Genomic DNA, 27,822 nt, shown 5'->3' on the forward strand with positions numbered 1-27,822 from the left:
GTGATCATAGTACTCATATGTAACAGTGCACATCTACCGTGGTTTGCATCGTATCCTGTTAATTATCTCTGCTCGATCTCATACACATCACATGTGTCCTGATTTGCAGTGTTTACCGGAAACTCAGTGCTGAGGCGCACACAGCCCTCTTGAAACGTATTTCCCACAACTCATTTCACTGGGGAGCTGAAGCAAGCTCCTCTTTCTTATAAGGTAGTTCGTGGAGACAATATGTCTTCTGCAGCAATTTGCATAACTTGCAGGTATGCAGTTCTTTATCCCAGAGGTCCCAATTCAGCTCTTACTCAGTGTGAGATTAAACAATCTTATAAATGAGGAACAGTACAATAATAATCCACCTACGATGCACTTCCTTGAGCCAAATTCACTCGGAATGCACAAGGTAAATGATTTATATTTCACTTGTGTTCCTTAAGACATGTGTAAAATAGTTTACATCGTGGTTAACAGGTGTTTTAAAGCCTCTCAAACATATGAAAACAAATATGTAAATACTTTATTGTTGATTAATTAAAATCATTACATAAACGCACTTTAACGGTAAAATTAAATTAATTAAAATTAACCTCTTCTACAAAAGAGACAGGTTTATAGTTGAACTCAATGTATTACCAGCTTGCACCTGATAGAGCGGTCCGTACTAATAATTTACCTGTATCCGGACGCTCTTTAGGCCGATGAATCTTTTGACTAAGTGGGACTCTCTGTACTCTATATACCGATCAATTACATCAAATCAATAATCAATAACGAACATAAGCAATACCTTGATCAACATAACACTTGACAATTAATCCAGAATACATTTCGGCGAACCCTGACCTTTCAGTCAGGAATAACCACACCAGTTTATTCAAAGTTAGTGAATTTTATTTCCCTATATTAACAAAGCTAGCACAATATAGATGTGTCTCAACACCAAATGATAAACATAAATGAACATTAATAGCTGTCCATAACGGCGAAACAGGTGCAATCTATGTAGCATTGAATCACAAGGCATTCGATAATAGCAATGCAAATCACTAATACGATAATCTGTAACGAACTAATTGCATACATTTAGTCAGCATAACAAGGTCTCAAATTGCATCGTGCGACATATGGAATCCTCGTCTAACCTCAAATTAGCATCGGCATGTGGGACTTCATGCAAAAACAATTTAGCAACATTAATTTAGAAAAACTCCTAACTAGGGCTCTTATCAAAATCAGCAGTTGGTTACCTAAAGGAAACACAATGCAATTTTATAATTTCCTTTCATATTTACCAATTACGATCAGCAATCAAGGAAGTCTTCGTCTCACAGGTACCGTTCTTCGGTCAGCATGGGTACCGTTTCGATCAGCATGGGACGGGGCAAAGGGGCAGGGGTGGACGGGGCAATTGCCTCACGGCGGCAAGGAAAAACTACTACTTCATGCAAGGGATTAAATCAAAGTTAAAGTCTCTAGGGCAAGAATCATTTAAAGTCTCTTTCTCTCGATTAGAGAAAGCATCCAAGTCTCTTTCAAAATGGCGTCGCAGCAAAGTGGGCCATAATAGCTACGAAGTTTGCAAAATGGCGGGTATCGAGCTGGTAATGGCTGCAATGGCTGCAAATGGCTACCTTCTTCTCGTGCACCTGGTTTTTATAGACAACAGTTCAAATCCAGTAGGGTCTTCCATTGGAGGGTTCATAGGTTAGCTTCAAATTGTCCAATCAAAAACGACAGTTCTCAAGCTTTTACTTAAGCATACATTATCCTTGGAGATGGGTACGCAAGTTGCAACATTTTATACCAATTAGCTCACTTTCAGAGCCTCCATTGTCCGCACCTGCAAATCGACCTTGGAGTAAAGAGAAAATATGCCAGGCTGGCACGAAACCTTAAGATAAGCATGTGAACGGTCTCAGTGGAAAAGTACAGCTTCAAGCAAAAGTACACGTTTAATAGCACATTGGAAAAATACGAGCATCTAAACCGTGAGACCAGGCCACTAGGCCGAAGCCTGCACTAAAGTAATGCTAAGCTAAAACATTTCAAACAAGCAAATCATAGCACACGTTTACGATTATGTCGGATTAGTGCAATTCTAATACACCACGTTATATAAAGCACGCTTATAAATGTTGGCAAACTACTCTGAGGGCACATTTTGTCCCCGTACAATCTTTATTAGTTCGGTTAGAGTCACACATGATTATTTCACACTACGTTTACGCGTTAATAAATGTAAAACCTTCATTTTCTGCTTCATCACACCTGTACAATTAGAGACAAGGGGTCCGTACATGACCAGACTGATGGACTAGCTGCTTGTCATGCACATATGAGGCACTCTAGTTTACAATACTTTAGTCAGTAGGATTACGCCAAAATCCCCAGACACAAAGTTACACTTTCACACTAATGTACACAGTGAAGGGTTCACTAATTTAAAATCACCAACAAAAACATAAATAGTGAGGTGGCCGGGACGAGCCGGTCACTAAAGTGCAGAGGGGAGCTGAATCAAACGAGGCTTGTTAAGTGCAAAGTCAGGAAGCTCTCGGTCTGTGTCTAAGAGACCAGAAAAAATGCAGATTGCAAAACGCCTAACATTGACCCATTAATGGGGTACAGAATGGTGCAAACTTTGGTTTTATTGTGATTTAATTCGAGGCCCCATGTGACTCTGTAATCCACCAGTTTGGAGATTAAACACTGTAGGCCCAACGGCGTCTGGCTGAAGAGCACAATATCATCTGCATATCTTAAGGCTCACACTGGTTCATTCGCCAATTTTGGGGGGTCGCATACCACTTCCACTAATCGAGAATCGAGGTACACTGTGTAGATGTTAAATAGAGTCGGCGCCAGCACACACTCCTGTTTTAGTCCAGTGTATGTAGGGATCATCTAGGTAATTCTGTCACCTTTTCCGATCTTTACTTGGACCCAAGTTTTAAACTAAAACATATGGAACTTCCCACTTTTCGTGTGTGTAAAAAAAGAATTTAAAATAAACTAGTTGTGTTGGTGTGCCATATGCCAATGAAAAATGTAAAATGCAGGTTATGAGTGTCAACTTAAAAAACACAGCCCAGAGGTTGAGCATTCGCTATGGAGGTCGTGGGCAGTAGTACTGTTTAAAAAGGAATGCCCTTATTTGCCTCTTCAGTAACAAGACCTAAGTGTGCAGACAAACACAATTGTCTTGTATGCTGTCCACTAAAAATCAAAAATACAGTAGATACTTGCTGTTAGGTGACTCAAGGCATAAGTGTATGCTCGCAAAATCATGCAAGAGACATTCACGTCTCTACACAGCTGTGTACCCTTGTAGATGCTAGTGCTAAAGTCAAAGTAAGGACATTAGTCTAGTATATGCATATAGTCAAGCGGACCAGTACCCCTCAATTAATGCTTCCTTGACATCATAAACCATTGCAACATCCTATGTCTTCTATGTCTTGAGATGCTGCTGAACGGCAGTGCTTCTCCAGTTCACTTACTCTGCAATAAGTGTGAGCCGTTATGATGTGATTCCTAAATAGCTCCCCCTGTTCCATCACTGAGGATATCTTAGAGCGTAGCAAATCTGATCACATATGGAATTGAAAGGGTGATGCTGATGCTTTGAAACACACCATTCCATCTTAGGCAACAGGTAAAAAGAGTTTGGATGTATTGGAGAGGGTAAAGTCACTGAGGCCTTCCAAGGTTTCACCACTTTAAATGGCCACTGTTTCGGTTACCTGCAAAGTTAGCAGTGTGGCTACAAGGGTATATTTGAAGACATGCAAATCCCTAAACAGGCCATCACTGGGAGAGACAAATCACTCAATAGTTGAACAAATCCTACTGGACATTAATGAAGTTTAGTGGTTGCCCCATTCTGTACCTTATAGTTTGGGCTTGACTGTTCTCTTTGGAGTAGGGTTAAGACTGATTTGTACATGGCTGTGTCCAAACAGAGGTGGCATGCCATGCAAAATAATGATGGACTGGAATTTGGCCCGAGTCATTACCATTGGCTAAGATTAATTCAGGCACTCACCCATCACGTTTTTGTATACTTTAGTGTGTCGCCCTAATTGAGACAGTTATGCCCAGACATAGGTCCCATGCACACTGTGTCAATGGAATTAAGGGATACTTGGCTGATGAACCCTAACTAGGGGGAAACTGGACCTGGGTTGCTTGTATTCTGGTTCAGGTAGGTCCTTGCAGCTAGGGCTGTACCTTTCACACAGGAGCAGGGTCAAGACTGATTTGCATATGGCTGGGTCCAAACTGAGGTGGCATGGTGTGCAAAACAATGATGGACTGGGATACGGACCCCTAGTAATACCAGTGGCTGAGATTAATTCAAGTATTCCATCCTTCTCTTTTTTCAGCTCCATTCAGTACCTAAACATAGACTATCCCTTGCCTGAACTACAGTTTAGACAAGGGGTATCATCACAACATGTAATTTCAAACATTCCAATAGCTAAGCTTTGAATTGTCATCAGTAGTGGAGAACTTTCAGAATTCAATCTACTAAGTTTTGGCAAGACAAGAAGAGTTCTGAATGAAGGTGATGATCTACTGACTCTTGCAAGCACCAGTCATGAACATCATTGGAGATAGAAAGCAATATTAAAGGTCTAAAAGAGAAATGTGTCATGCTGTAAAAAGAAAAATGCAAGTGCCATAGAGACCTAATTCATTGGACATATGTTTTTTATTGGAAAGAGTGAGAGCAGATCCCCGGAAAGTGACACATCATCAAGTTTGTCATGACCAAAGAGTGCATACTGGAGATACGCAACTTTGTGAAAATAGGGAAAAACAATTACTTCTACAGTCTGACAGTGCTTAGGGAGTCCTTTTCTGCTGAAAACAAATATGAAATGAAAATGGTGTCCAACCAAAGTTGGGGCTTTGGGGACGACAAAAGTATCATGTCAAGGAAAGAAAACCATGGCCTTCTGCTACCCACGCTAAGACACCGGATTCATAGCAGACACATGTCTCTGAAAGCTAGACGGACCGTCCTTGTTCAGGTGACAAATGTACTACTAATCCCAAGGCCAATGACTACTTGGCCTTACCCAACACTGAAGAAAGGTACTCGCAGATATAGAGAGAAGTCATTATTGCTCCAGATTCAGTGGTCAGCACCACACCCACCACTACAATTAGTGAAATTGATATTGTATTTCCAAAATTACAAGTAAGAATATGACTGATTAGAAGCAAAAAACCTGACTGATTCCTTTCACAAGTTCTGTGGCCCAACAAGCTCTGGGGAGAAGCAGAAGTTCAGAGGAGTCTAATCATCATGAGTCTTCTAGTTTGGGAAGTTTGAGCTGTAGCCAATACAAAAGAACAAGCTTTGGTGAAGCCAATAAATCTCTGGTTCGGGACCTATCTGCTTTGCCAATGTCTTTTGGTGATGCTGAACTTCATCGGAAAAAAAGATGAGATGACTCAACAATGTCTTTTCATAGGCGTGCATCTTTTTAAAAATGTACTGATCCTAAACCGATCAGGTAAAAATAAAATGAAATTGTAATAGCACAAAAGCTCTTTTCTGTGAAGCAGAAGGGCCAGTAGCAAATAGCTGCCACGCCTTCCCAAACAAAATGGAAAAAAACACTAATATTAACGAGCGGTGGAGGGTATGGTGAAGCAGATACGTGCCAACAGGGATCAGGGGTAGCGATTAAAAAAAAAATGAAGCTGCTTGGGAGGAAGGAGCAGGACATCAAGGAGAGAGCTACATGGAGCACAAAAGATAAGCAAATGAAAGTGATAGAACAGCACACAAGAAGGAGAGGAACAGGTAGTGTAGGGCAACAGAGATCTGCCATAGGGAAGAAGCACATGAAGCAGAGAGCTGGAAAGCACATGGAATCTCACAGAGTACTTAATTTTAAAAAAAAAGTTGTTCCCTAAAAGTGAGCAGTGGAAGAATACGAGACAGACTATCAAATGGATTGTAAAAATGATATAGGGGAGGTACAAACGCAAGATGGACAAGATGAGACACGGACTGCCATCAAATAAGAGTAACAATAAAGCCTGCCAATGGTTAGAAATGGGTATGTTTTAGGCCCACGGAAGGTGTTGTGCAAACATAATAATATATTTATTAATTGATTATTAAAACCATTTCAATGTAATACTTCATATAATAAACTGCATTTTTAAACACATAAAACATACACAACAATCCAGCAACATCAGGCTTTTCAGGACAGTGCTTTAAACAACGTAAAACCCTCCTCCCCGGCCCTTTGTTGGACAGATTATGGAAATGGGTTCACTTCTTGACCTGCATCTCATCATCATTGTCCCCCTGAATATGTATTCCCTAGCCTTTACCAGAAAGCCCCAACCCTGGCACCAAAGTAGAAATTGCAAGTGCAACAGATAAAATGCAGTGAGCGTTATTGGATTTTAATTTCAGATGCACAACTAAAGTGCTCAGTACTTTATAAAGGTAAAATGTGAGCACTTATTATAGGTTCTGTGCAGCGTTAACAGGGACATCGGGGAACAATAGCAAGTGGAATAATATTGTTATCCATCAATGCCCTTACCAAGCTTTCCCTTTGTACCGAATAAACATTATTAAAATGAAAGTGCATATTCTCAAGTGCACGGTGCTTTGTAAAAGTTAAAAGTAAACACTCGTAAAATTAAAAATCTAATTCTGAGCAGCATTAAATGAGGCATCAGAGGCGATAGTGAGTGGGTGAGGTACTTCATCCATTGGTGCCCCAACCAAGCTGACCCTTTATCCTTGTTGATGCAAGAGCTAAATGAAGTTATTACCCTTCCACGGGCTATAATCTCACTGGGGGCACAACGTAGCAAAGCCAGGTAGGTTATTTAAGGATATTGGGCTCTTTATGGATGTTTAGGAGGTTCCCCTCCTCTCCAACTTCCACTGAGGCCAATTTCCCAAATCTCTGCAGGAATTTCACCATAACACATTTCAGCCTGATGTCTGTTGGTTTGAATCAGGCTGAGACTGCCTCCCTGCAGGACCTTATTCCTCGACCCTTCCACTTCCCACGCAAGAGCGCCCGCCGATCATCCAGAGCAGAGGAGCACAAGCAATAGACATGAATGATGTCCACTGGCGCCTGGTTACATAGCCGACAATACTCTTGACCTCCCCTTCTTTTCCACGCGGGGTAATGGCTTGAGATGGGTAATATCCCCAGCCTGTATTTCGGGAAGTGTTCCTTGATCTTGACGCTGTAGGGATCACTTAAGTAGTCCTGTGGTTTTAACCTGGTGTAACTCCGGAGTATCGTCTAACCATGTCTACATCTGAACAAAATGTCATTATCCTCAAGCACTGAAATTACCTGTGTGCCAAATTTGGCCTGATTTTTTAATTTCTGGTGACTTAGGATCGAGTCCCAAACGTTAGTTAGACCAAGAGAGCACAGGGCCTGATCCAGGTAGATCCGTGCCGGAGATCCCAGCCTACTTCTAATTCAGACCAAAGATTATAGCCCAAGGAGCCTTCCGTTGCCAATTTTAGTTTGTGACAACAAACCTTATAGGCCGACTTCTGAGACAGTGAGTGTTTTGCAACCAGACAGATTGCACTGTCTGGTAGGTGTGACCTAGAAATGACAAGACTTGGCACAGAACATGTAATCCTTACATTGAATTCCACGACTACTTATAAAGTGAATAGGTGAAACCTGCCAGAAGTGAGCTGATGATAATTCTGACTGTGAATACTTCATGCATGTTTCTCCGCATGTTTTTCCTGCAATTTCAATATGTGCGATTACATTGGTCACTGCACCTATGAGAGTGCCCTGGGTGCTTTAGGCTTCCACTGCTCCATTCACAGGTGCTAAGTGGAATCCCTCAATTAGAGAGAGAGAGAGCGGGGAAAGCCAGATGCATCACCACATTCTCCCATCACCTTGCGGAGGTCAGAATCCAGTGACAGGAGGGAATCCAATCTCCCTCACTTGTCCTGGCTAAAAGCACCACTCCTGCACTTCTACACTGTTACGGGAAGGTCATGAGCTGCCATTTTCCACTTGCAACATTGAGAAGGAGGGATTACTGTGAAAGCAGTGATTTCCAACCTTTTGACTTCTATGGACCCCGCTTTAGCATTACTGGAACACAGGGACCCCCACTGAATCATTTTTGGAATCTGGGAACCCCCCAACTGAGTCATTACTGGAAGCCGGAGACCGAGGCCTAAACATTGTTGATGATTCGAACCACAAAACAAAGCCACACATCGTCCATGCTAAATTGTGTTTGATGTTCCTACACTGCTCCCACAAATCAATCTGGGGATTCTAATTTAAGTTTTATCCTCCAATTTCACATTCCTTGCCATTTACAGTATGTTTTAAGATATTCAGTTGTGCATTTGGCTTAGCAGACCCCCCAGGGGTTCCCAGACCACAGACTGGGACAAATTAATCTATAAAAGATCCAGAGTGGGAGAACGACTGACTCCAGAAGACTAGACAAGCTATGCCTGAATTACAGAAGTTTAGTTTGGCTACCCAAAGGCCTCCCAGTGCTAAAGCGGAACAGAGCAGACTGCGGGGACACCTGATTAAATACGGAACAACTAAGTTTTCATATTCTTCTGAAAGGAGAGTTCACGAATGATTTGACGAAGCTCCAATGGGAGGGAGTTCCAAAGTTGAGCTGATTTATAAGCCATGGATCTTCCTCCCCTCCGTGCTCTCTTAACTGTGGGGATCTTCATCATAGAGACCGTTGAGGATCAAAGGGACCAACAGAAGGTATAATGAGGGGCTATAGGTCTCAACAGAGCAGCACCTCTGTTGTGAAGTGCTCTATGCATAATGCAGAGGGCCTTAAAGTTTATATATTGTTTTACCGGGAGCCAGTGGAGAGCGACTATTGAAGGTTTAGCCGATTGATGTCTTGGAAAATTCAAAAGGAGGCATGAGGCGGCATTCAATACAATCTGAAGTCTCTTTACCTCATACTGGCTTGAGCTAAAGTAAAGAGCATTCCCACAGTCCAAACACAAGATTATGAGAGCTTGAACAATAAGCTTTTTGGCTAGGAAAGGGAGGACATCAAAAGTTTTCCTTAATAGCCTTTACACTCTGAAACAGGTGGCAGACATATTTTTTGATTGATGGTCCATGGTGAGGCAGGAGTCCAGCCAAACTCCCAAGCTTTTTATTGTTTTTTTGGAGGAGGTAAAGTTTCCAGCCCTTAAAGGACTTGAGAAGGGGACCTATGAAGAAATGTATTCCCTAATAACATCACCTCAATCTTGTATTCATTTAGTTTAAGTTTGTAGTAAGCCATCCATCTGGCTACCGCTGGAAGACACTGTGATAGTTGTGATTTATCCAAGTTTGAGTTTGAAGAGAATGAGAACACCAACTGGGTGTCATCGGCATACGAAACCAACGACAGACCATAGGGTTCTACAGTCTCAGCCAGTGGATACTTATAGAGAATAAAAAGTGTGGGGATCAGGGAGGATCCCTGAGGCACTCTACAATTAAAGGATAGGGAGATGGAGAGGCATTATTGATCAAGAACGTGGGAAGTACAATTCTCCAAAAAGGAAGACAGCCATTTTAGAGCACAGCCACGGATACCAGCCTTAAAAGTTTTTTGTATCAGAATATTATGGTCTACGGTGTCAAAAGCCACATTTTGACAGCAGAGCCTCCCTAGTCAAGACGTCACCTTAGATCTTCCACCACAGCAAGCAAAGCAGTTTCAGTACCATGTTAAGGTCTGAAACCCATTTGTGTAGAATAGAAGATCTTGTGATCCTCAAGAAAGCCTGAAAGATATTTATTGGCATGCTGTTCAACAAGTTTAGAAACAGCAGGATGCAAAAAGATCGGCTTATAGTTGTTAAAGATGGCTGCATTAAGATGAGGCTTTTTTAGCAGCAGCTTGACTACTGCATGTTTCCACTGGGGCAGGATCTGACCTGTTGTGAGAGATTAGTTTAGTAAATTAGTAAGAAGGGGGGCAATGACATCTGATCCCAGAGCAAGAATGTAGGAATGTGCTGGATACACAGGGCCCAGATTTTATAGAATGGAAAAGCCTTATCACAGATTTTTCCATGAGGAGAGGGAAGCCCGAGAGGAAGAAGGCCTTGATTATCGAGCCATGACCTGGCTGACATGATCAACTTCCTGAGCAGGCTTACCAGAGAAGGCTAAATAAATATCCAATATCTTCTTTTGAAAGAAGGAGGCAAGATTATTACTGTGTTCCAAGGAGGCCTCTATAAGGTCAGTAGGAGAAGCAGGCTGAACAATCTCTTTAAAACTTTAAAAGATTTATTTGGTGGAATTAGCAGACTGTTCTATTTTTGTTGCATAGTAAGTGGCCTGAGCGGATCTTATTTCTACATAGTAGTTTCTAGTGGCTTTCTTATAGTCGGATTTCGTGATGTAATCCTAGGACTTTTGCCACCTTCCCTCCCAGTGCTTACATTTTTTATTTTTTTACTGCAAAATGTGAGGAGTGAACCAAGGAGATTTCCTGTTGTGATGTCCCCTTGTGGTAGCCTCTACCAGCAGTACAGTGAATCAAAAATCCATTCGCTGAATCTGTCTGACGATAAGGAAATTTGATCCGAGGGGTCGGGTCTGGAATTTTCGAGCATAGTAGTCCATTCTTTAAGATTGTTTGGGCCAGCAACAGCCCAACTGCTTGTTCAATGAAGGAGGGATGGGGCGGAGGGGATAGGATGTTTCATGGCAAATTGGAGAATCGGCGGACCAAGCAAGCGGGAGAGCAATACAGCTGCCACTTTAAAGGAAGTCCTAATTAAGGTTTTACAGGAGATATGCAAACAGGCCTTAAGGATCAGATAAATAAATGCTCAAGGTGGAATCAATGCTACAGCTATGGAGCTTCTGAACACCAGCACAATTTATGTACAAACATGTCTAGAAACACACTGTTGATAGCTAACAGTGGGATGTTCAATTAAAACTCAGAAAGTAAAAAGTTAATGTTCTAAGGCACGAAGACTAAGCCGTAAAGAACATTGAATCCTTTAAATCTCAACAGCTCCAAACAGTTGCAACCATATTAGAGCAAATTGTTGCTTTCAGCACAGTGCCACACTAGCTCAGTTTCTGTGCTGCAGAATATATATCATCACATTGAGTAATACTGTTCTCACCCTCAGCGCACATGCCAGCATTACCATTGTATGTTGCTAATATGATGCAGAAAGAGTCAACTCCTAAATGCTGATCTCAGTCCTGCTTATAATTGAAGGTGCTTCAATTCAAGGGGACCCATTAGTGTTCCTCATTACCTTGGAGCCGTTGACTAAAGGTGATTTTAATCTTGTTGCTACTGAGCGACAAAACCCAATGAGAGAATAAATAACAGGCTGTGTCCTGGCCTCCTCTTTTCAAGATGGAACAATAAGAAAAGTTCTGGTCTTGAGGGGGCAAAACTGAACCCCAAAATGACGACAACCCAAAGTTTAGACACCTCATTTTACCTCACACGGTTCTACCACAGATTAGTCACACATGAGCAGCAAAATCAGTAAATGGACGGGCAGCATCCCTAGTAGTATTAAGGAAAACTAAAAAATTAAGGGGTTTTCCTACACAAATCTTGTATAGAATATGAGCAGTTCATCACCATCATCATGGTATGAGCAAAAGTATCATTTCCTTAGCAAATCAGAACACAAGAATAATAAACATCATTCCCTTACCACATAAACACCACCTTATTTAGTTAAAATATTATTCAACACCCTGTATGCTAAAGTCGTCCGGAAATGTTCAAACTCAGCTCAAAAATGCTCAGAAATGAAACCTTAATCAATTAGAATTTCGGTGAATGAATAGGCTAGTGATCACAGCGAAAGAACGTTGACAAATGTAACAAGTCATTGCAAATAAGAACGAACATGAGAAACTAGTCGAAATCAGTGTAATCATGACATTGAAAATAAACTACAATATGCCAGCTTGAGATCGCTCTACAGAGATTGTGGGGAGATAATGTGCGGAGGGAGGACTATGAGTTTGTGACACAAATGGCAGACATCTTGTTCAAAATGGAGTTTTATACAGACTTGGACTAAGTAAAACATATTAAGAACTTCATTTTTATATTTCATTTGAAATCTGTTTCAACTGCAATTATGTTAATTCAGTCTATGTCTTTGGAATTACGAGCGAAGATGCATATTAACCATCATTATTGGTGCACAAAAATCTAAATCCCAAAACATTTCCAGTCGCAACAGAGTTAGCGATGCACTGCTGATGATCAGTTGTAGTAATGCGTCCATTTTCTTGCGATAATGGCATTACTCCTAGTCCTACTCCCTCGCCTTCCTTTCAAACCAATGAGGCTTCCTGCCTCCCACTAGACCCTCCCCTTCCCTTTTAAACCCCCCCCCCACCCCTACCCCCTCCTGTACAAAAACCAAGCCCAAGCAGCAACTCAGACAGTCCGTACCAGGAGGGCGGGAGGGAACGGAAAGGAAGGCGAGGGAGTAGGACTAGGAGTAATGCCATTATCGCAAGAAAATGGACGCATTACCTCCCGTCCCTCCCTCGCCTTCCTTTCAAACCAATGAGACATAGCAAGAAGCACACAGGAGACGGACACTGAGTTGCAAGAAGTTCAATATCATGCACAAAGGCCACCAAAACCCCACCCCTAAGACTACATAGAGGATAAGACCCGGTGAACCAATACCGACTCCAAACAACCCAAGTCCGACCGGCCAGAATGCCGAACGAACGCCTAAGGCGAGGCCCAAGTGGCGGCCCTGCAAACTCCCACCACTGAAATCCCCTGAGACTCTGCCACCCAAGCCGCCTTACCCCCGGTAGAACGACCCCAAACCCCCTGATGAGGAACAACCCCCATCAAGGAAAAAAAAAAAAACAGAATCAATGATCTCACCCCCCGACTCAAGGAAGCCGTGGAAGGCATCTCGGCTACGGGCCGGCCCAAAATTTACAAAAAGCGAATCACCCTTACGGAAAGGAGCCACCACCCTCAGGCACTCCAACAAAGCCCTGCGTACATCCAACAAAAGCAAACGAACCACCACCACCAAAGCGGGATTCGGACAAAAGGAAGGAAGGATGACCTCCTGGCGAGCATGAAAAGAAGAATTGACATTCGGGATAAAAGAAGGTACCGGAACCAGAACCCCCCGATCCAGAAAAACTTCCCAAAAAGGAAAGGAACAGGCCAAGGCCCCCAAGTCTACTAAACGGCGAGCCGAAGCAATGGCCACCAAAAAGAACGTCCTTAAGGAAAGAAGACGTAAACACATTCCCCCAGAGGTTCAAAAGGATAATCCATTAAAACCTCCAACACCAAAGAAAGATCCCCTGAAGGAAAAGAACGTACAGGGCGAGGAAACAAATGAAAAAGCCCCTGAAAAAATCCCGGCAACAAACGACCCTTAACCGGAAGGCTGCGCCACGGACCTCAAAATGCCTGAATAGCCGCCCACTGTACCAGCAGAGACACCCCAGACAACCTCAACTGTGTACCGTCCTGCAAGACCTGCATCACATCAAAGAGAGACGTGCCGGTAGGATCCAATACATGCCTCAAGCATCAAGAAGAAAAAAAACTACCAAAGCCTACCCTAAGAAAGTAAAGTGGAACGCCGCCAGGAACCCAGTAAAGTAGAACTTAAAGCCACTGGCACCCCCGGACCCGTCAAACCTCGGCGGGCCATTCCCAGGCAGTCAAGCGTAACCTCCCCTAAGACCTCAACGAGAGGCCGGGAAACTCCAGGGGAGACGGACACAGAGGAAGAGGCCACATCCGACCGGATGCCCTCAGCTGCAGCAATGGGAACCAATTCGCCCTAGGCCAATGGGGAGCAATCAGGACAACCCTGGCCCCCAGAAGCCGCACCCTTAACAGCAAAGGCCCGAGTAGCTGAAACGGCGGGAACGCATACAAAAGGCCCCTCGGCCAAGGACACGACATCCCGTCCACCTCCCAGGCTTGGGGACACCGAAAACCGGGAGCCGAAGTGACCGAGCTACGCGTTTTACTCGGACGCGAACACATCCAGCACTGGAAGACCCCAGAGCCGAACCAGATGAAGAAACAGTGAACTCTGGATGGAGAAAAGTTGAGAGGAAGTAACACAATGCCCGAACGTATGCAGCCCTGAGAGCAGAAACCCACTCCTGAGCCCACACCAAAAAAATCTTCCAGGCCAGACCGAACAAAGCCCTAGACCAGGTCCCCCCATGAAGTATGACATAAGCCCTGGCCACTACGATGCCCGAACAAGCACCGCAGAACCACCAAATGACCTTGCAGCCGCAATCATAGAAAAGCACGGAGGGCCGTCTGTACCACAACCATCCCCACCATGGACCGGAGCACCACAAACTTCTTCACTGACACTGCCACCAAGCCAAGAAGAGTCCGAAACCGAGACCCCAGAAAAACCAGATCCTGGGATGGGACTAAACCGACAGCCCCCCGTTGATTAAAAAAAAAACGTGGTTCTGCCGGACACCAGAACTCGGGCAACCTGCTTCCGAAATAGGGCCTGCGAGGTAGAACGGAGCAAATGTCGTCCAGATATGGATGAGTAAACACCCCTTCTGAATGTAGCAAAGCCACCAGGGGGGCCAGTACCGTCGTAAAAATCTGAGGAGAAGTCTTGCGGCCGAACGGCAGAACACAAAACGGACAGTGCACCCGATCCACAGCAAACCTCAGGAACTATTGAGAGGATCCTGCCACAGGCACGTGTAGGCAAGCATCCTGCAGATCCAGTGACACCAGAAAGTCCCCTCGTCTGACCAATGGAAAAATAGTCTGAATGGACAGCATGCAGAAATGCACTGTCCTGATCCAGGTATTCACCTCCTTTAGATTGAGCACAGGCCGAAATCCCCCTGAAACTTTCAGTACAAGAAACAAGACCGAATAAGTGCCCCGACCCCGTTCGTCTAGCGGAACGCGGGAAATGGCCCCTTTGACCAGTAAGCCTCGCACTCCGTTCAACAATGCTCTTCTCCGTGACCCCCCTGAAGGCAGAGGTGTGGGACGTACCCCTGAATCTGGAGGAACCACAACAAAATCTATGACATAACCATTGGTCACAATGTCTATTACCCAATGATCGTTTACACTGTCCTCCCAAGCTGACAGAAAGTGACTCAGTCTTCCCCCAACCGGCCCTCTGCCAGGCCCACAGTGATTGTCAGGACCCCTTCTTGAAACCACCCCGGGTCGCAGGAGCAGACCACTTAGGCGAAAAACGCGGCTGAAAACGTTGTTTCCTGAATGAAAAGGATTTAGCAACCCTAGTAGGAGAAGATCAGGAATGCTTCTTCCACCCTACACCCGAAGAAGAACCCCCTTTATAAGGTAAGGCATGCTTCCTCTCCTTAAATGCCTTGGAAAGCATGGACGGCAATTGCCCACCAAATAGGTTACGGCCTTCAAACGGCAGTCTCAACAAGGCCGCCTCCTCCCCTGGATCAGCCTTCCAGGAACGCAACCAGAGGGACCTACGAGCCCCAATCAAAGCCCCAGAAGCCAGAGCCGAAGTACGGACCACATCTGAAGACACATCTGCCAACAACCAGGCCGCTGCCCCAAACCAGCCAGGAGCTCCGAACACTCTGCCCCATCCTGAACAGCCACTGCCAGTTCATCCAAGTCCTGCACCAACGACTGGGCCGCAGAAGCCGAAGAAATACCTGCCCACAGAGCCAGATTCTCAGCCGCAAAAAGCCCTCTTAAGCCCTGAGTCCACCCTACGGTCCGTGGCATCAGCAGGCACACAATCCTCCGGATTGACAGCTGTTTTGCCAATCAGGGTAGCCAAACGTGAATCCAGGAGGACCGAGGGAGGCCAAACCTCCTCACCCAAAAGTAAAGAACGTATCTGAATGAACCGTGGAACCTGAGCCATATCCACATCCTCCACTCCCAAAATACCATATCCTTCACAGGTCCCCGAAAAGGCATGGAAAATACAGACAGCGTCTGATATCGTGGAAAAAGAGAGAGCCAGCGTTGGCAGGACTAAACACAGGAAACCCTTACATGTGCCATCACAACCCACATCCCCTTCCTGGAGCCAAAATCACCCCCAGAGGACGTAGATGGAGCATCCCCTCCCACACTCTCAGAGGAGGACTTCCCTGCAATTGCAGGAGAACGGGTAGCCCAGCCCCACTAGGCCAGGCCATCCCCGCATGAAGAGCTCTGGAAACAGCCCCCTCGAACATCTCCTGCACCTCCTCCCTGGACATGATGGGCGCAGCACCACCACCCTGAATCAGGGGGCTCCCAGGAGTGGAAATGCCATCAGCACCACCCTCCTTTGAGGAGGAAGAAGAAATAATCCTCATAAGAAATTTTAAGGGTGTAGGCGGGAGTCGCACCACTGTACACAGGTAACCCGCTGCACCAAAGGTACTTGACCTTGCCACTGAGCTCTAGCACCTGGACTCCGGCCATTAACTGAACTGTAGGCACGATCTCATCCACAGATAAAATATACAGGGCCCAGGAACAATATCCCAGAACCAATCCAAATAAAGGATAAAACAAGAATTTCAGTCAAAATGCGGGCAGAACGCCCGTCTTACCCGCACAGAAACCCAAAAACACTCTTCGGCATCCCTCCGCGGCTCCGCGGCGAAGAAAAACCGGAACTGAACGCCCCAGCCACCAAGAGCCGGCCGACCCCGTCAGCCGCCTCCCAGGACGCGTCTTACGAGCAGCCCCGCCTGCTCAGAAAAGACGCGCCCGGCCGAAGCACACCTCGCGGAGCTCCGCTTCCCGAGGAGTGCATCCAACGATGACCTCCAGGCCCCGCCGTGAAGGTAAGTGAAAAGGGAAAGTCTAGCGTGGGCTAGACAAAAAGAACAGGAGGGGGTAGGGGAGGGGGGGGGGTTTTAAAAGGGAAGGGGAGGGTCTAGTGGGAGGCAGGAAGTCTCATTGGTTTGAAAGGAAGGCGAGGGAGGGACGGGAGGTAATGCTAGCTCAATGCTCTTCCATCTCAGCAGTCGGAAATCCAGCCTTACTCACAGCAGGTGCTTGCATCACCAAGATGAGACTTGCACCTACCTGAACACAATTGGAGCCCGTGGAAGCCTCGTGTTCGCAATTACGTCACCTAATCTTCATTTACTGTGGTTTGTGTTTTAGTGAACAACGCCGGAGCCTCTTCAGGCACAAATCGATTCAAGATTCGAACACAAGTAGCAAGTTCACTTTATTACGCCGGCTTGAGCATTTAATGACAGATTCGTTTAGAAACTGAACCATCTGAATTACTCCCAAAAACGTCCTGCCTTTAGAAAGGTGCCTCACGTGACAACAGCAGATCGTTTGCACAGGTCAGCACTTCTCCAGGATGAAAGCCAGAGGAAGAGAAAAGGATGGATAAAATGGAGGAGAAATCAGACACTCGGACACAAACGCACACTCTTTCTTCCCAGACGAGTCAAGCGTCAAAAGCAAACTACTGAACTAAATTGTTTCTGCTTGTGATCGGGTAACCTTAACTTTCAACCTGCTCATGTAACGTGTATGTCAGCATCCAGAAGGATGAACGGCAGAGTCGGCTGTGGTGATATTTGAATCTAAGCCCTGTAGCCTGCCACACTGAGCTATCTTCGCCTCCTGCGGTCATGCCGTGTCTCCCAGGATGCTGCAAAGAACCATTATTAAGAAACATTAAAGGAGGATTGGCTAGGTGTTAAAGGTCAAGGTAATGGGTCTAGCGGTTTCTTCGTGCTCCAGGCTGCTTAATCTACTCAGTACTGCCCGTGGATCCCAAAGGCATTTAAATGCAGTTGCATTGGCAGCCAAATATTTTTCGAAATTGTACAAATTCTTTAAGCTGTCCAGCAGTTACAAAAAAAGTGGGAGGTGGTGAAAGAGACGAAAATGACTTTTAAAAGGTCGAACACTTCAGTAGCTGGTTATTTGGGCTCACCTTGAAATGTTTGCGGTTACCGAGTGAAAGTAGACGCTTGTTGATGCTGTAGGTGTGGACTGTGGCGGGAATGCGGAAGTCACTGAAACTTCCCCTCACAAAAAGGAAACAGCGAGCACGCGAAAGACTGGAGCAACACACGGGGTTGGGAGGAAAATGAGGGGGTTTGCAAGGGCAGTGACGGCTGGTCACTTTTGAAAGTGGTGGTGCGTAAAAGTTGGGGATGAGTGTTACATCACAAGCAAGCGGAGTGAGCGAGCCCGACCGACAAAGGGGGAGTCCTCTCGGTGAAGATATTTTAAAAAGAGTAGAATTTCATTATACAACTTGTTTTCATGTAATTAGACCTTGGGTCGAGATTTTCAAAAAGTTCTAGCAAGCACTTCCTTCAATGGACCTACTTGCGTGCACAATAGTACCCTGTAATTTGGGCACATTTCTTTCTATGAGAAGCTGAACAAAAAGCCACTCGTTCAATGTACATAAACACAGATAGGGAAGATTTGATAGGAAACATGTGAAGCATATGTTAGTGGCTTTCTACGCAGTGAGATTGGCCTTTCATTAAATTAGATACAATTTTCAAAAGAACCGCTGGATACCCCCTCGGGATAAGTGGAACAGTAGGTGCTGCACATATGATCCACCCCAGTGCACCTGAACATGTTCTTGACATGATGCTCCACAGGGCTTGGTCGCCCCACTCACTGCTGCCGCTCCTGCCTGCCTTTGCCGCCTCCTGCCTGCAGATTCCTTCGCTCGCTGCTCCTGGGATTTCCCGCCGCTGCCTCCCTGCGGCCCCGCCCCCCTGTGATTCCATTCGCCGGACCGCTCCCGCCACCCAGCTGCTCCTCACTCCCGGCTCCTTACTTATGACGCCCCCAGAGCGACCGCGCAGCGGACGCGCGCAGCGGGAGCTCCGACTGAGCGCCGAAGGTAAGCCCGTCTGCGCCCGTCCGCGCCTGGACCGCGCCCAGCGCCAGACCCCCTGGTCCGCGCCCTCGCCAGCACACCCTGCACAGCTACGATGCCAGAACCCTCCACGCACTCAACGCCGGCCGAAACACCGCCTGCTACCGAGCCACCCCGAGACGCACCCACGGACCCTTCACCTGCCTGACCTGCCGCTTCACCAGCCTACGACCCAACACTGCACCTACTAAACCGAGCCCCAGCAACAAACACCTGATGTGCATCCTGCTCAACACCCGCTCCGTTCACAGGCATGCCGTCGAACTCTGGAACCTCCTCGACTCGACAGCACCAGACATCGCCTTCCTGACGGAAACCTGGATGAACGCCTCCTCAGCACCCGACGTCGCCATCGCCGTCCCAGAAGGCTACAAAATCACCAGGAGGGACCGCGTCAACCAGACAGGAGGAGGCATCGCCATCATCCACAAGAACACCATCCGCATCACGACCAACTCCGATGACACCTTCACCTCCGCCGAACACCTCCACTTCCAGATACACACCAACCCCAAGACCACGCTCAGAGGCACCCTCATCTACAGACCACCGGGACCACGCACACAGTTCAGCGAAGACATCACAGACTTCGTCAGCCCCCACGCCATCAATTCCACCGACTACATCCTCCTGGGGGACCTCAACTTCCACCTGGAGGACGACAAGGACCGCAACACCACTGCTCTACTGGACAACCTGGCCAACCTCGGACTCAAGCAACTGGTAACCACCCCTACCCACCACGCCGGCCACACGCTTGACCCAGTCTTCTCATCCAGCAAATATGTCACCTTCAGCCACTCCACCAATCTCCAGTGGACTGACCACAGCTGCGTCCACTTCAGCTTCAGTAAAACGACGACCCACCACCACCCTCAACAAACCCCCCGCAGGAGCTGGAACAAGATCACCGGCGACCAGCTCACCACCTTCCTCAGCCAGAACCCCCCCACCAGCTCAACGGACCCCAACGAAGCCGCCAACAACCTCACACAGTGGATCACCAACTGCGCAGACGCCCTCGCACCACTGAAGAAGAACCCTCCCAGCAGACGCAGCAGCAAGAAAGCCTCCTGGTTCACCGACGAGCTCATCACCTCCAAGAAGAACTGCCGCTCCCTGGAGAACACCTGGCGCACCAACCAGACCACAGACAACATGACGGCCCTCAAACACGCCACCCGCAAACACCACCAACTGATCCGCGCCACAAAGAAGACAGCCTTCAAGGAACGACTGGACAACAACACCCACAACAGCAAGGAACTCTTCAGCATCGTCAAAGAGCTCTCCAACCCCGACGCCGGAAACAATGACATCACTCCCTCGCAAGACCTCTGCGACTCCCTCGCAGCCTTCTTCCACGACAAGATCGCCAACATTCACAACAGCTTCGGCCCACCAACCACAAACCCCACCACCGAACCGATGCCCCCCACCGCCACCCTCCGCACCTGGACCCCAGTCAGCACCGAAGACACAACACGCACAATGAACACCATCCACTCCGGATCCCCTACGGACCCCTGCCCACACCACATCTTCAACACGGCCGACCACATCATCGCACCCCACCTCCGTGACATCGTCAACGCCTCCTTCAACACCGCCACCTTCCCGGAGTGCTGGAAACACGCCGAGATCAGTGCCCTGCTGAAGAAACCAACTGCAGACCCCTCCGACCTCAAGAACTACCGCCCCATCTCGCTCCTCCCGTTTCCTGCCAAAGTCATCGAGAAGACCGTCAACAGACAGCTAGCTGCCTTCCTCGAGACCAACGGATCCCTCGACCACTCGCAATCCGGCTTCCGAGCCAACCACAGCACGGAGACCGCCCTCATCGCAGCCACAGACGACATCAGATCCCTAATGGACAATGGGGAAACTGCGGCCCTCATCCTCCTGGACCTCTCCGCAGCGTTCGACACTGTCTGCCACCGCACCCTGGTACAGCGCCTGAACAACACCGGCATCCAGGAGAAGGCCCTGGAGTGGATCACCTCATTCCTCGCCGGAAGAACCCAGAGAGTCCGCCTCCCCCCGTTCCGGTCAGCGGCCACCGAAGTCATCTCCGGAGTTCCACAAGGGTCATCGCTCAGCCCCACCCTCTTCAACGTCTATATGAGCCCCCTCGCAACCATCGCACGTCAACACAACCTCAAGATCATCACCTACGCCGACGACACCCAGCTGATCCTCTCCCTCACCAGCGACCCGGACGCCGCCAGAGCCAGCCTACACGATGGGATGAAAGACGTCGCCGAATGGATGAAGAACAGCCGCCTGAAACTGAACTCAGACAAGACGGAGGTCCTCATCCTGGGATCATCACCATCCGCCTGGGACGACTCCTGGTGGCCCCCCGCCCTGGGAGCCACCCCCAAGCCAACGGACCAAGCTCGCAACCTAGGCTTCATCCTGGACTCCTCCCTCTCGATGACCAGACAAGTCAACGCCGTCTCATCTTCATGCTTCAACACCCTGCGCATGCTTCGAAAGATCTTCCGGTGGATCCCCACCGAGACCAGGAAGACGGTCACCCAGGCCCTCGTCACCAGTCGGCTGGACTACGGGAACGCCCTCTACGCCGGCACCGCCGCCAAACTCCAGAAGAAACTCCAACGGATCCAGAACGCCTCAGCACGACTCATCCTGGACATCCCCCGACACAGCCACATCTCCGAACACCTGAGAGACCTGCACTGGCTCCCCGTCAACAAAAGAATCACGTTCCGACTCCTCACCCACGCACACAAGGCCCTCCACGACCTGGGCCCCAAGTTCCTCAACAGCCGCCTGACCTTCCACAAGCCCACCCGCCAGCTCCGCTCCGCCAGCCTCGCTCTCGCCACCGTCCCCCGCATCCGCAGAACCACCGCCGGAGGAAGATCCTTCTCCTACCTGGCAGCCAAGACATGGAACTCCCTCCCCATCCACCTCCGGACAACGCAAGACCATCTCGCCTTCAGGAAGCAACTCAAGACCTGGCTGTTCGAGCAGTAGCGTTCCCCCCCCCCCCAGCGCCTTGAGACCCTCCGGGTGAGCAGTGCGCTATACAAATGCCTTTGATTGATTGATTGATTGATGCTGCTTTGGCAAATGGTCTACTCCAAGTTCATCCAAGCCTGTCGTGGGCTTGGGTGCAGGGGCGCAAATCAGATTCAGCCAGCAGCCTCACAGGCCACCATGCATCAGTCTCGCCCCCAAGAAATCTGCAAGGCCAGGCTGATTGGTCGGTGAGCCCAGCCTAAACATGCTTAACTCTATTCTGGGGAGCGTGTTGTTTAAGAGATTTAACCCTAAACAAGGAGTTCATATTTTATAGCATTAAATAAAAATAAAAAAAATTTAGGTTAGCACAAAGGTAGTAGCTTTCTCTCCCCCTGCACATAACTCAAACGTGTGCATTTAAAAACAGTGTGTGTCACGCCGACCTGGAAAAAACACACAACTCTCCTGACTTATTCCATGTGTCACCATTTTTTTCCAGTTGCAGCAAAGGCATTGGAGCCCTTTACATGAGCACCAGTTACATTACACAAGGTCACATTCATTTTTTTAGGCTCAGGAGACAAAGTAATTGTGCCAGAATCACAGTATGTTAAGCAGACGCTAAGACTTGAACCTGGTTCCCCAGTTGCAATGTCAACTGCTCTGGACGTAATAACATATCCCAGCTTCTCCCCTACATATGCATATGAATGAATATAAAAAAAATCATGAGACTGATCATAAGACCATGAGGATTCTTAGCCAAAGTTGAGCACAAGCACAAATTGTTGAGTACTTGACCTAAAAAATGGGCTATCCAACCCGGTTTTTCTTTTTTAATTGTGTCAGGTCTAAAAGGGTTTGGCTCTCACTGCTACAAGTGGCATATATTATTATGACGCGCCTCTAAAATACTTGAACCAGTCCAGTTGTGATCCCGAAATACTTGTACACAGAGGCTCAGTGTGTTTACAATAAAATGCTGCATCGACCCTCACTTTGCACAGACACCTTAAATGAAAGGTGATGTCCTGGTGGTATTGCCACATATTCTATGTTATAGCAAAGGGCGCCACTCCAGTGTTGAACATAAGGCCAGATATGCCCATGGGCCAAAGTTAGGTTAAGGCCTGTGACCTGCCCCACTTTCAACTTTATTTTTTTGTTTATTTTCTAAGCCTCGCCGTTTAGCGGCCTGTCGGGAAGGAATCCACACAGTGCTGGGTTTTTCATTTGAGAAGCTATAGAAAACAAACCACAGAAGCCTTATGGGACTTTGTGACAATTAAGAGGGTAGTAATTAAATTGCCTCTCTTTAGTCTCTGGATCTGATTGGATGCTGACCGAGGATTGGCCACCATGGTGCCTACAGTAAGCAGGCCTGAACTGGTCGGAAATGGACCTCAACCACCAATGGGCATGGTTGCACGTGCTCAAAGTTTTGGCCTAGGGTGCATGAGATGCCTACTGCTACCTTCACACCCCTCCTGTGCAATGCCATTACTGGCATTGTCCATGAGGAGAAAGCATCACCATTGAGTCACCATTAAAGAAACATGGCCCCAGTTATTGGGCATGTCTTTAATGATCCCGTCCCTGCACTGCTTTGAAAGCATGACCCACGGCGACAGGTTAGTCTGGCCAAACCAATCCAGGTTGTCCTCTCATACTTAAACCTGAATGAGAGCAAAGAAAGGATTCGTTTGGACAGGTGAACCCAGTGCAACCAAAGAGACCAGGGTAGCTGTGCTGTACAGACCATGGCTCCTAAACAGTGCAATGGTTTGAGTCCTAAAGTGCATATGTCGAGTTGGTCACAGCCAGAGACCTGTCCAACCCGACCTATACCTTCTGTTATCTCTACAGCTTTCTTCCCGGGGGGAGCAGACAACTAAAAAACAACATGGAGTGTAGGGACAAAAGTGGAGGTTTTGCTGTGTAAAGAGTGTGAGGGAAAGATGAACACAGGGACTTATTTTGCTTGGGAGCAGTGGAAAGATACATGATAGAGGGCAATACATAGTGCAGGGGCAGATAAATATAGCAAGGAGATAGTAAGAAAATGCATGCACTCTCCGGATGTTCACAGTCCAAAAGAAAGGTAATGTTTAAAATGCAAGCAGTGGAAGCATAGAAGCCAGTCAATCAAAAGCAATAGTACATAGGTTATGTTTAATGAGAGGGACAAACACAAGGTTGGCAAGCTAGGCCAAGAATGAGAAGCAGGCTAATGCGAGTGACTAAAAGCCAAACAATAGTAAGCAATGGCCGGGCTCCTAACCCCTGTTTATTCTTGGTAAGCCCTCAATGTATATGATGCAAGTAGACAGCTGTTTTCTGATAGACATGACCTAAAAAGGATAGAAGCCCAACCTTCTAAATGATTATCTGTGCATATCAAAATGCGTTTACAACTGTAGTGCAGGGCACCCAACAATGACCCTCACCTTTAAAGCAGAACTAAAGGCGATGATAAATATTCACCCTGCAGTATAGCTCTGCAAAGTCTGGTGCTGAGGGGATATCAAACTACCTTTCTTGGACCCCCTAAGTCTCAAAATAATAGACATGGCTCACAATTGGCACCACTTAATGGTCTGTACTAAGCTCAACTAAGAGAGCAAGTCTGGTCTCCTCCATAGATATCATGAGAATGACAGAAATGAGAAAAAGCCTAAGGTATCAGGCCACTGACCCTTCAAATTGATTAATACCCCATTCAACCAGGACCATGGTGAAACGATTCCTGTGACAAAGCGAGTGATTGCTTCCTCATGCACAACATCTTCTGGTGAAAGTGGACTATTGCATGAAATATCCCAAAGTTCAGTATCTAAATACCACTACTGTTGAAGCAGTCAACCCCAGGCTCTGGAAGTATTAGTCTGTGTGCCATTTCACAACCATTAACTATCTACTCTTACAATAAGGCAAAATTCAGCAATATTTCCAAATGAGAGAACTACATTACAAGCCCAAAACAGCACGGTGGCCAGAAGGGAGTCTGACATATTTAAGTGCAGAAAGTACTGGGAATATCTAAGGAGCATAATGTCAAAGTGGCTATATACCAGTTCTTGTGCCAGCATCACAGCATTGCTAATGTCAGTACACATGTTGCCCCAGCTTCCATTCTGAAAGGGCACTGCATCCATATCCAGGTCCCCCTCATCCATGAGCCTGAACAACACCAAAGTGCCCATCACTCACACCTTGTGAGTAACAAGCATAAAAGCAGAGGAAAGTAGTCCAGTCTCAAGTGGATGATTAGGCCCTGATAAAAATCAGTAATCCTACCAGCAAATTCTAAATGCCAATTAGCAAAAGACTTCTCACCATTTAAAAAAAATAAAAGGGAGTATGTTGACCACGCGGCTGGCGAGTAGAGTCTAACCCACGAAATCCCATGGTTCAGGCAATGCCAGCCACTCAGATCCAGGGCAATGAAAACAAAAAAGGGGAATCAGAAGTGGGTGAGTGCCCAGCAGAAGACAATAAATGAGAATTGATGCACCATGCACATTTTGGTGCAAACTATAGTACAGGCTGCAATCAATTGGATGGACCATTAATTCTGAGATTGACACAACAGGAAATACTTTGCAATAATGTGGAGCATGTTATGCCTCTCAAAGTGGACAGAGAGTATTAGATTTGCAAACCATGAAGGTTTATTAAAAGATTAGCAAGGTTGCAAATTTAAATCATCAAATTAGTTGTAGCTAAATGGCCAGTTCATAGATTCATTACTCAATGTGTAATCAAAGCAATTAAAAAGCATTGAATGGAAAGACAAACTGTTCTAAAGTTGCCTCAATTCACAGACAACAGACTCAATCTTCCATGAAACCCAACACTGCAAAGGTAGGAGTAAGTCAGGGACAGTTCTTTGAAATCAGGATGAAAGGTGTCCACATGGAAAATCCGCTCAAAAGCAGTAAGAATGAATTGAGTAAAGCTTCTTCGAGTAAGTGGGAAAGGCATCATCTGAAAAAGTCTGCATTGTATTAGTTAAAATAATTTTCTGCATTTTGACGCACGTGTACACAGTTCCCATGAAGGGGACCAGTCAGGTTAAAGTGCACGTTGATAAGACAGTCCCATTATTTTCACAAGCTGAAGCACAATGAAATCCTTCTCAGTGCCCTATTTGTTCCAAGATGTCCTTTTCCAGATGATCTTTATTGCATGCTCTGAGGATTGTGCAAAGCTAAACAATCACTTCAAAAATAAAAACAAAAGACAATTAGGGATAGATGTATCAAGAAATGGGTTTGCAACTCGCAATTTGCGAGTTGCAAACCCATATGCAGGATGGTGTCCCTGACACCATCTGCGAATCGCAAGGGGGTCGCAAAGACCCACCTCATTAATATTAATGAGGTGGGTCGCAATTTGTGACCCCCTTCTGATTCGCTGCACTCACAGGGATGGTGGCCTGCTGGAGACAGCAGACCACCATGTCTGTGACTGCTTTTTAATAAAGCAGTTTTTTATTTTTTTGTACTGCATCCCGTTTTCCTTAAAGGAAAACGAGTTGCAATACACTCGAGAAAATGAAACGTTGTTGTTTAATTTTTTCAGAGCCATTCACAAAGGGGAAGGGGTCCCATGGAAATGGGTGCTAACTGTGAATTGCATTGCGACCGCGTTCGCAGTCACAAAGCAATTCTACATCACGATGCAAATCGCAAATAGGAAGGGGTACACCCCTTCCTATTTGCGAGTTGCATTCCCATTTTGCGAGTCGGTAACCAAATTTGCTGTTTGCACCATGTAAAACGCTTTGTACATCTGGCCCATAGTTCGAAATTGCCGGTACAGCTTTTTTCTTGAAATGAAAAAGAAGACACCATACAAGAAAACATGTGGTAGCATTACTGTACGCCATTTTGAAAATGCAGCTTGTATTAACTATAATCAGTTAACACTTGTAAGGTGCACAGTAAATACATTTGCATGCTAATATATTTAACTGTGAAAAACCTATTCTGGATTTATTGGACAAGCTGTTCTCCATCTAGGGAGATTTCCCTAAAGAGCAACTCCAATACCACGTGCAACTCACACACTAATGCCATACAGTGGAGGCCTGGAGCAGCCACTGTGTCCAGCCGGGGTCTCCCACGGGGAACTTCCTGACAGATAACCGTGCCCATCTACCAGACTGATACACTTTCCAAGGGGCCACTTTCCTCATGCCACAAAACATGATATGGTGCCAGAAAACCATCCACCACTAGTCTGTGGACTGTCTTCCGCTCTCTTGAGGGCCAGGGTCAGAGTGCCATATAGTAATTCAGTATGTGGCCTGTTTTTAGGTCAAGCCTTGACAGTGCTTGTGCTGTCTCAATGACCTGTTGGATCTCTTTTGTGGTCTTGACCTCAACCTACCACTTTTAATTTGTTCTCTTTGCTTGTCTTTTATCAATCCTTGCTTGTTAGTGGGTAATTTGTCTTCCTGGTCCCTTCTTTAAGAAATTTGTCCACTCTCCTGCATAGGCCCCCATTACCTGTAGGCTTCCTTGTTTTTCTATTTTATTTACTGCTCAGGAACTATTTTTTAAGATCATGACCAGCTCTTGAAACACGTAATCATATTTTGAGTGGCTTTGAGTGTTTGTTTTGTATATTAAGATGAAATGTTAGATGCTGGTTTTTCGTGTGAGGTTGTTTACTGTGTTTGTCGAATTTGAAAATGAATAATATTTTCTTTTGTTGTATTCAAGGTTGTGTTTGTGCATTAATTTTAGTTTTTGGATGGAATTATTCTTTGTATATTCTGTGCGTTTTTAGTTGTATGCATTGCTTTGTTTGTGTGTGTCTTTTTTAATATATTATTTGCTGGAATTACTTTTCTGTATATTCCTCGTGATGCTGTT

The 27,822-nt window shown here is 46.4% G+C and overlaps 1 protein-coding gene across 1 annotated transcript in view; it reads left to right on the top strand.

The window, feature by feature from the left end:
• The window catches only part of LOC138249851 (N-acetylated-alpha-linked acidic dipeptidase 2-like), a 700,770-nt gene that overhangs the window by 526,937 nt on the left and 146,011 nt on the right, over nucleotides 1-27,822 (top strand). The gene's annotated exons all lie outside the window — the stretch shown is intronic.

The sequence above is a fragment of the Pleurodeles waltl genome, chromosome 8 (assembly GCF_031143425.1).
Source record: "Pleurodeles waltl isolate 20211129_DDA chromosome 8, aPleWal1.hap1.20221129, whole genome shotgun sequence".
Taxonomy (NCBI): domain Eukaryota; kingdom Metazoa; phylum Chordata; class Amphibia; order Caudata; family Salamandridae; genus Pleurodeles; species Pleurodeles waltl.